Raw genomic sequence first — 10,038 nt, forward strand, 5'->3', positions numbered from 1 at the left:
AGATAAAAACAGTTTAATAATTGAAATAAAGTAAAATAGTAGTAATAATAATAATAATAATAATGAAAGAATATACAAAACAAGTAATGCACAGTGCAGTTGCTCACCACCCGCCGACCGATGCCCAGCCAGTCCCCGAGCAGCGGCCCCCCCGGCCAGCTTTCCCCCAGTTTATGTACTGAGCATGACGTCACACGGTATGGAATGTCCCTTTGGCCAGTTTGGGTCAGCTGTCCTGGCTGTGCCCCCTCCCGGCTTGTTCTGCACCTCCAGCCTTCTCAGTCGGTAGAGCGTGGGGAGCTGAAAAGTCCTTGACTAGTGTAAGCACTGCTTAGCAACAACTAAAACATCGGTGTGTTACCAACATTATCCTCATCCTAAATCCAAAACCCAGCACTGTACCAGCTACTAGGAAGGAAATTAACTCTATCCCTGCTGAAACCAGGACATCAGTCCAATGAGCTTCAGGTTCAGGAAACCATCTAAGAGTTTGGAGATATGTAGACAGCAAATATCAGTGGCAACAGAGCACTTGAAATGTCCTATAGACTTCAGTCAAAGACCAGAAAAACACAAGGATAAATCGTGTCACGCTCAAGAATAAATATTTTCAGAAGAAGTTTTGCTGTCAAACTCGAGGAGATGAGAGTTGTATCAGAACTGATTTACTTTAAATAAAAATACTCAGTTGTGTAATTTGCAGAAAATTGGATAAAGGCCATGTTTTCCCTGCTCTTTGAAGTCTTCATAAAAAACATTACTGCAGTGGGAGCAAGACCACAATAATTTCTCCTTTATTACTGTTCTTCTCCATCTCTACCATTTCAAACTGGGTAATACTGTTCATTCTGTCAGCAGTCTTAATAATGTATTATACTTTAAAAATTACTATTTTGGGAATCATGGTGGTTTTTGGCAAGAAGTAAGTGCTGCTTTTGGACTATAAATCTGTGGTGGCTAGTTAAAAGGTTAAATTTACACTAACATGTCCTGTCACTTTGACCTAGATGGAGTTAAAGCAAGTAAGTAGCGCAAGTTCAGTGGCTTTTAATGAACTATTATTAGTCAAATCCCTGCAAAACCAAATAAATGTTATGTCATTCTGTTTTATAATTTTCAGCCAGAGAACTCCGTCTGACTGGTGACTTCACATATTCTGATCTGTGCTTTCCTGTCAGCAATACATTTCCCGTCCTGGCACTCCAGTCTCTACATTTATTCTTATTTTGGCCTAGTAAAGAATAAAGTGATACTGTAAACAGAGTTAAAGCTGTGGGTAATTCATGAATCTAGTTTTCTTTGTCAAGACCTTCTGTTTCAGAAAACCTGGAAAAAAGGTACCATGACCAGTAGTATAGCTATCAATATGCAGAATGTCACCAGGGCTCATATTCCTGAGCATTGGCATGTGTTACAGCAAACGCAATGAGTCTACTTTATGGGACTCTTCTTCTTTTCTCCAAAGATGATTGTCATGTGGGCCGTCAGTGTCTTGTGTTCTGATTATGTTGGATTTACGATGCCTATGAAGAAAGCCTGACAAACTCTGGATGAGTCAGATCTATTGCTTATGTGGCTGGCATGTGGGAGCGTGTGTACGAGTGTGTGTATGTCCACGGTTCTTTCATGACTTGGAGCTTGTGTTCAGCAAGGCAAGAACAATGCTGGAGCTTAAGGGAGTCCTTGTACTGCTCCTGTTTTGTCGAGAGGTGATTTCTGAGTTGAACCAGAAGACACATCTGTGAACCCCTGGACATTTCCCAGCCCTGCATGTGAAGGAGTAGGGGAGCGGGTGTAGCGCTCCGTACATTGACCTGCTCTGCAGCGTGTGTCTGCCTGTTTGGGATGCGTTTGTGTGGGCTGGTTCTGTGGTCTCAAACAGTGGCAGCTGGGACATGCTCAAGGACATTGTTGATTTTTCTTTTGTTCTGCTTTTTTCCCTAAGAATTCCTACATTTATTTTGTTTTGGTTTTACTTTACTCAATATTGTGATTTGAAAGCATATAAACAAAATGCGGCTTTATAAGAAGGATATTCCTCTTTCTTTCATGTTCCTTATGCCTAGATTTAGCTTAATAATTGCCATCTTTCCACATCTCTTCTTTAGTCCAGCAAATAAGCTGGATTTAATGAGTTCTCTCTCCTTATGTGAGGACCTCTTCAGCATAAAAAGAGAGAGATAATTAGTAATATTAGCTAGCGTACATTATAACCAGAAATGTTAGTTTTTGTAGAAGGAGCACAAGGTTGTATATAGCAGCTGTTCTAACCATTCATCCTTGATTCATCCCTGAAAGTGGGATATATTTGCATAACGCAGGCGTTTTTTGGAGGAAGGGAAGAGGAGGGAGGATATTTGTATTTTTTTTTTTATTTCTTTTCCCCCTCCCTCCCTCCGTCCCTCTCAATTTTAGTACACTTTCAGTTTTAACATGATTTTCTCTCCTGCTGCCAGATAGCAACAAAAGCAAGTAATTTTTTCAACAGTATTTTAAGCAGTACATAAAGTTTACTTGTATGTGCTTAGTTCTCCTGTGTGTAGACAGTGAGAGCACTGAGTGGGGAAAAACCCCATCTCCGTGGCACTCCTGACACTTCTACTTCAGCCCCACCGACATCAGCAGAAGTAACTTGGAGCAGCTTGCCTAACTCAGATTGTGATCTCTGTGGTGCAAAAGCCAAGGCTGGCTGTTGGAGTGGTGTGGAGCAGGTGCATTCTTATCCCTCTCAGTGTCCTTTTTTGCTTGCGAGGTGAGCAATGGTTGCCATTAGGTATTGTATGAAAATCCTGGGTGCCTGGGCAAGCTCCCAGCTGACTGGGTGAGGCAAGGTTGCTGCTGTGGCGCGCTGCCTGAGCAGTGCCGTGCAGCTACAACAGAAGTGGGAAGTCGCAGCATGTAGACGAGCCACGGTGTCTAGACACGCTACGACTATTTCTTTGCTCAATTCAGTACGTAGCCAAATATCTTTCCAAATATACTAGGCAGATGTGAGAGTTGTGCCCGTATGCCTATGACAGCGAAGGCTGTTAACTGCACGTGCGCTCTCCTCCATCCCCCACCAGATTTAATCATACCGCTTGGTCATACCAATGACTTCAGTACCATATTCTAACAGCAGTGGGAAACAGCACTCCTATGCATTTATCATTAAATCTAGTGAAGATTTCCGGAAAACTTCCACTAGTGTTACACCTGCGTATATTTTTACCCATTTGCAGAAGGTTTTTTCCCCCTGTTCTTTTAATGTGCTTCCGGGCAAATAAAATGTACCATGGCTGAATTCCCCTCTTGTGTGCCTGCGTTTGTCACTGAGAGTAGGGAAAAACAGCGATTTGGAAAATGAGTTTGTCTCTTGTTTTGCCTGGCCATTTTCATGAAAGTTTTTGTGTTAGATTGAAACTGGTCATCAGTTTCAGAAGTAATTTTGAAAGGGAAGGGTAGGAGACAGAGGCAGGGAGCACAGCCACTGTAGCCTTTTTGCTTTAGCAAATGATGCTAAACCAAAGCAAAAATAAACTACAATGCGGTTAAATACCCCCAAATAAAAAAAAAATGATGTGTTTTTTCCAGTCAGTCTTCTGATTTTGATGGCTTAATTTCCAACGTCTATAAGATGGGTTTGGTGTGGGCTGTGTAGGCTGCGTTAGCCTAACTTTAGCTTAACTAAATGAATACTCAGGCTAATTTCTGGTGTTATCCTACTTACAGCATATACTGTATTGTGCCCGATGAGAGTGCCGCCACAGTCACAGGAACAGCAGGGTTGCCATATTAAGAGGTGTAAGAGAAGCAAGACGTGAATCTATAGAAATCCAAACTTTAAGAGTTTGTTTCGTGTGTCGTGTTTTCCCTAAGTCGGTAGGGTGGATTCAGACTCTGCTTTCCAGCTTTGTCTATGTAATTCTTAAGATTAGAATAAAAATAAATTTGCTAAAGCTTTTATTTTGCTGAAATAAAATCTGAGATGTTTATGTAGAAATACGAATCGTGAAATTAGTGGTGAGGGGACAGTGGGTGGGTTGAAGTGCATATAGAAAGCACTAATACTATCTGTTTTGTTTAGAAAAATTGAGGCATACAGCCTTCTTTGTAATGTTTCAAAGCATAATAATTCAGCTGTTCGTTCTAGTGTGGTGAGTGCATACATAAATCACTAGCACACTGCATATTAGAGATGGGTTGCTTGTAGTTGTCTGTAGAACTTACTGCATGGTAACAGTTATAATTAATTACTTGACAGACTGGATGTCTCAGAGTACTTTGTCATCAATGTGCATGGGTGGCGGGTAGTTGCGCTGAGGTGTTCAAGTATTCTCTGGTACATAGTAATATAAAAAGCAGAACTTGGTCCTCTTCCAAGATTTAAATTTGTCCTTGCCTTTCTGAAAAGTGGGAGGCAAAGAAAAGGTGATGAAATGTTTTCTCAACAATATAAGCTTCACCTACCACTTTGGACTATGAAATTCAAAATGACCTTCCATCCTTCAGCTTCGGTTGATTGCTATGCCATGGAGAACACTATCTAAAACTGCTCTTGGCAGCTTCTACAGCAGAGTTTGACATCGCTGAATTTTGTGGAGGGGTGTGTATATGTGCGTGCGCATATGATATAAATTCTTAATTTAGAATGTAAATGATAAAAATCTGAAGTACTTGCTGATAGGGAGCAGGGAGTTTGTGAGAAATTTTGACATGGTGAACATAAATCTGGATCTTTGTTGTCTAACCTGGAGAGTTCTTCCTGCTCATATGATGTTTCCTTGTTATAAAACATTTTTACGCAGTACTGCTTATGGCAGATTTCCTGAGGCTTTCATAGGTCAGAAAAGTACTGGAAAAAAATCGCAAGCACTTCCAGTCATCTAGTACAGTCACTTTATATAAGTGAGTAAACAGTGGAACAATGACTCCTTTTTGACTCATGCCTCTGATTAGGTTCAAGGGTGAACTGTTGATTGCTAGTGTATTTGTTCTGTGCCATAGACATTCTCAATCAAAGAAACGAATGCTTAAATTGGATGGACTATTGTTTTTTACTTCTGAAGTGAAGTACCTTTTTGTTGAGGTGTTGAGAGCAGGAAACTGCTGTGTGATTCCTGTCTCGCTGTTTCAAGTAAAGATAGCGCTTGATTGATTAGCAGTACCTTCTTTGTTTCAATAAAGAAAAAAGCAAGATAATTTTTTGAATGTTTATATTGTCTTTGTCGTTCCTACAAAATGGGTTAACATCTTGAAGTGTTCTTACTGATGCTCTCTTTTCTTGAAAATGTGTTTTGTATTGTTTTGAGACATTAGACAGTAACTGCATTTTTCTCTTGAACTTTCTGTTTTATGGAAAGATGAAAGAACAGTAAAGTTTTGCCTACCTGAATTTTGTCATGGATTTCACTTGGGGCCAGATTTCAGCCCATGTTTTAGGTATGTTTAATTTTAGTGGTGGTTCAGGCACCAAGGGAGATTTTTACAGTGAGGATTTTTCTCAAATTCATATGTCCCATGGATTTTGTTAATTCTGTGACAAGTGCTTCTCTTTTCTAATTCTCATCCCAAGCTGCCAGTTATTTTAAAGAATTATTTTTTTCTGTCTCTTTCTGTTTGGTTCTTGTTCACACTGTGTAGTTCAGTGTCTTACATTTCTAATTTATTGTCTCGAAAGACAGATGTTTTATGACTGCTATAAATGTATGAGAATTGCTGATGAGCGGTCTCTTCAATACCTATTATTTCTCTTTTATGTTTCCTTATCTCCTAGGAGCCTACAAGGTAGACCCAGGACCCCACTGTGCTAGGCTATGCACAAACGCTGAACAGAGACGGTAGATGATTACAGAGGGATGGTGACTAAAAGGTAGGTAAGAGACTGTATTTCGTTCAGTGGGTAGACGGTGATGTCATGGAGAGATTGTAAGATGCTGTCTGGAAAAAGACTTGCGAGATGGCTTTGTAGACCGTTACAGGTATTCTGCCTTTCTCTCCTCCCTAAGCTAAGGAAATGCAAGAAATGGAAATGGGAGGAATGCAGGAAAAACAACCTGCAATTCTCCTTTCTTCTCCCCTCTCTTAAATTATGCTCAACTTCATAAAGGGAAACTATGTAAAAATGGGGGTGTCTTTTTAAAGAAAGACTGAAAGGGCAACTGTAAAAGTAACATGTTTGTAGGTGGCAGAGACACTATTTCAGGATGCTGTTTTGGAGGCTCCACACAAATGCTTACCATCAGTCTAAAAAAGACTTAGGAGAAGGAAGCCCGTATAGCTAAATGACAAGGTAGAGGAGACTATTAAAAGCAAGCGAATATCTAAAAAAAGCTGTGGCTGCGTCCAAAGAAGGAAAATAGGACCAAAAAATCCCCCTATCAGCCTAAACATAAAATTCATAAATGCTTTTTTCAACCACACCAGTAGCAGGAAGCTAGTTGAAGAGTCTGTGGGGCCTGCGCATAATGACATTATGAAATGAATGATCTGAGATAAAGCCAAGGCAGAAAACTAAATAATTCTTGTGTGTATATGCTCACCACTGAAAAGCGTGGGGTGGTTCCTGTTTTGGAACCCTTCTTATGGGAGGTTTATGAGTTTGCCTTTCTCAGCTGGAAGCATTTGTAGGAGAGATTGTGGAACAAATTGTATGTTCCCAATTTAACAGGTCCAGATGTGGCTTACCCAAGTTTTTAAGGAACGGAAGAGTGAAATAGACCAGCTACAGGCTGTGGCTTTAAAGTGTTTCAGCAGCTGAGAACTTGAAGATGTCTAATTTTAGGCCATGTTTTAGAAAGCATTCATGTGGAATCGGGGAGCCTAGAAACCTATAGGCCTCTTGTTTAAACTGAGTTGATTAATTAAGAAAATGATTAGTGGCTGTTTTAGAAAGGACATTGGATAAATATGATGGAGATACTGTTTGTTAAAAGGAACCTGCGTTTCTTCAAAGCAGCAGTAGCGATTTCAGAGTGGAATGAAGGAGCTTCATTCTCTTTCAGAAGCTCTGTGCCTGGTATGTAACGTAACTGTGGACCACTGAGCTGCAAACAGCTTTGTACTGAAGTGATGAATTGTGCTGTGCTTGACTCTGCATATGAGGTGAAGGAGGATCAGAGAGGGATGGATGAGGTCATCGTGTCTAATGGAAAGACCCTTTGTTTCTTGCTACAGAGAATGAGCCTTTTCCCATTAAAGCCTGTTGTTAAATCTCTGAAATTAATGGTATCTAGAAGCAGGGTTTTAAGACCTGGTGTGAAACTAAATGGTCTTTGATTTATAATTTTAATCTCCTCTTTTTTTCTTTTTCTTTTTTTTTTTTTTTGGCTTAAAAATCTCGTTAGGAATAAGGTTCAACTTCCCCCCACCAGCACAACTGCCCTCCCCCAGGTCACACCTTTTGCAACAGAGATGCTGCCTTTAAGTATTCCAGATATCTCTCTATTGCCTGAAGTCTCATGGGTTGCTTTCTCTTGTCTTGATCGTTGAAAATGTCAAAAGAATTTGTAGAAAAGGGCACTGTTTTGAGACCCTTTGAGCTGTCTCTGTTGATGCAGGTTTGGTGTAGCTTTGTTTTTTTTCACCATGTGATACAGATTTTTGAACTTGCGGTGTGTGCATTAATGTAGTGTGTGTAATGTGCTCGCTCTGGAAGCCCTTTCTGGAACACCACTGCAAGCAGTTTGAATTATTTTTCACTCAGCTTCAGGTTGTATCTTTATAAAATATGGTGGAATCCAGTGCTGGAAAACATGCAGGATTGACAGCCCTGGAAATTGAAATCCCAGTTTATCCATGGACTAGATAGCACAGCCTAGCTGGAGCAAACTCTGTATCTTGGCAGTAGGACTCATGATTAACCTGCTGAGATGACCTCTGCTGAGGCTTGCGAAGATTTTGCACAATGGGAGCGTCATGTTTCAATTTGTGTTTTCAGTATCTTTCTATATGATATGTTTATTACAGTATAAATACAGGTTTGTGTCTTTAAAAAGCAAAGAACTATGAACTCTGCACTGGATTTCCCATGTAAAAGAGATGTGTTTGTCTATAGTTATATTATTAGTTGTAGAAATTGATAGGGCTATAGTGATTGAACTAATACATGATAAAATGTGATCTTCAAAATGTTAACTTCAAAAAGTTAACAATTTAAAAACCCGAGTGCATCATGGTGACTTTAGCAATACAGATTTTCTGCTAGATCACTCTGTGACTGTCCCATCAACATCATGGTGAAGTGGTATGTAACAGAGGAGAGAGTTGGCCAGCTATGAAAGCATGGAGGGAATCCGTTCCTGTATCCAAACTATGCTTTTGGGACTCTCAGTAGCGTGCAAGTCCCATCTTCTCTTTGGGGTGGAGCATGCTGAGGTAAAGCATAGCAAGCACGCCATGCTAGAAAGTTTGTTGTTACTCTTTTACAAGTTGAGTATCATGCACATTTTAAATCTGTCTTCTTGAGTTATGCGTTTCCTAATGCTGATGTAAATTGGCAATTTTTTACTTGGCCAGATGCGTGCAATATCAGCAAGTTTCTTGGTTTGTTTGATGCTTTTTGTGTCCAGTTTCTTTTCCTTTTTGCCCCTTTCTAGGTCAAATTCTGCATTTCATTGTTACACAAGGCTCCCAGCGGAAGGGCCTTGCATCCTCAGCATTTTCCTTCTGAGCTCTTTATTTTGAATTCCAACAATTCCATTCCATAGACCTTTCTCATACCATGATGCTTGTATCTTGTTGCACCACTGCTACGTAAACTGACACTTATGCTCTGACTTAATAATTCTTCAACACCACACTTGCAGCCAAAGGGCAGGTTTTAGTTGAACTTTTATTTGTAAGACATTTTATTGTACTTGCGTTTTCCCTTGTGTCATTGACAGAGGCCATTTACAAGGGTTTTGTGGTTTTTGTTTTTTTTAATGGCCATTTTCCTTGGTATTCCTTCTAGAGCTTTATGCTTGGAGTGTTGTTCTGGAAGTAGATTTAACAACATGTCTTTCTGTAGTAATATGCAAATAACATCAAAGCAGAAAGTTCATAAATAAAGGAGAAGGAATTTAACTGCAAAGGGATTACAGAAGAGCAGAAGAGGTGGAGATTATAGGAAGTAAGAGCATACTTAGTACCGCTGACAGGCTGAGAAAAGAAATAAAAACAAATACAGGAAAGGAAAGGTAGTCTTTTAGCATTTTCTATGTATTTAAATGACTACCCTCTCCTGCTGAGCAAAGAGGATTTTGGTTGCCTCAGAAAAGAGAGGCACTAAGGTCTACAGTGACTGGAAAGCTTAGGGCAGATGTGTCAACATGCCTTGATTTGTATTCCCTTACTCTGAGCTCCACCCTTCCTTAGGGCATAGTGGAAGGCAGCGTTCATGCAGTGGGATAGCTGGTCACCTGTCTTGGGACACATCAAGAAGGAATGGGCTATTCCACAACCACTCGCAGCATCTTGGATACGACTTTCCTAGCTTTCTTATTTACTTACATGTGGTACATGTCATGACTCTGCTACATAACCTACATGATGGGCACTGAATGGTCCTGTCATTATGTGCCAAGGCTCTGTGATGAAAAGGAGATGAGAAACCTGTACAAGTCTCAGTGCAAGCCTCAGTTGCCAGTGTGAAGATGCTTTTAAAGGATCCTGTGAAGGAGCACTTCAGGATCTGTTGTCTTAAAATTGAACTGGCCTCTTTGCTTCTTTTAGAAATGTTGCTGGAGTTGCGGGAAGGGCAGGGCTACTAATAGTCATGCAGAGACCTTTCTTCCTTGTCTTTTAACCCACCCTTCTCCTCAGACATCAGTGCATCCGGTGCAGTATGCCAAATTTTTGTATCCCTAAGCAAATGGGCAAAGGGGTTGGTCTGGCTTGTCGTGCGTGCATTGGTTGGCAGGTCTGCAGCTCAGGGTGAACTAAGGGAGTGGACTCATAAATGTGCCATCCTCCTTGCTGCTGAGGAGTGAGTAGGATCTTGGGATACTTTATACCGAATTATGTTGCCGGTGCATGTTCACAGCCTGGGTTAGCCAGCATCCAGCTCAGGACTGAGGT

At 40.6% G+C, this 10,038-nt stretch overlaps 1 protein-coding gene across 1 annotated transcript in view; it reads left to right on the plus strand.

Annotated features, from left to right (window-relative positions):
- Nucleotides 1-5,766: 5,766 nt before the first annotated feature.
- Nucleotides 5,767-10,038, plus strand: part of SEMA5A (sema domain, seven thrombospondin repeats (type 1 and type 1-like), transmembrane domain (TM) and short cytoplasmic domain, (semaphorin) 5A) — a 274,858-nt gene continuing 270,586 nt past the window's right edge. The window contains exon 1 of the mRNA XM_009321911.1: nucleotides 5,767-5,851. The gene's annotated coding sequence lies outside the window, so the exon portion shown is untranslated. The remainder of the gene's footprint in view (nucleotides 5,852-10,038) is intronic.

Source organism: Pygoscelis adeliae, unplaced genomic scaffold (assembly GCF_000699105.1).
Source record: "Pygoscelis adeliae isolate BGI_AS28 unplaced genomic scaffold, ASM69910v1 Scaffold144, whole genome shotgun sequence".
In the NCBI taxonomy this organism is placed as follows: domain Eukaryota; kingdom Metazoa; phylum Chordata; class Aves; order Sphenisciformes; family Spheniscidae; genus Pygoscelis; species Pygoscelis adeliae.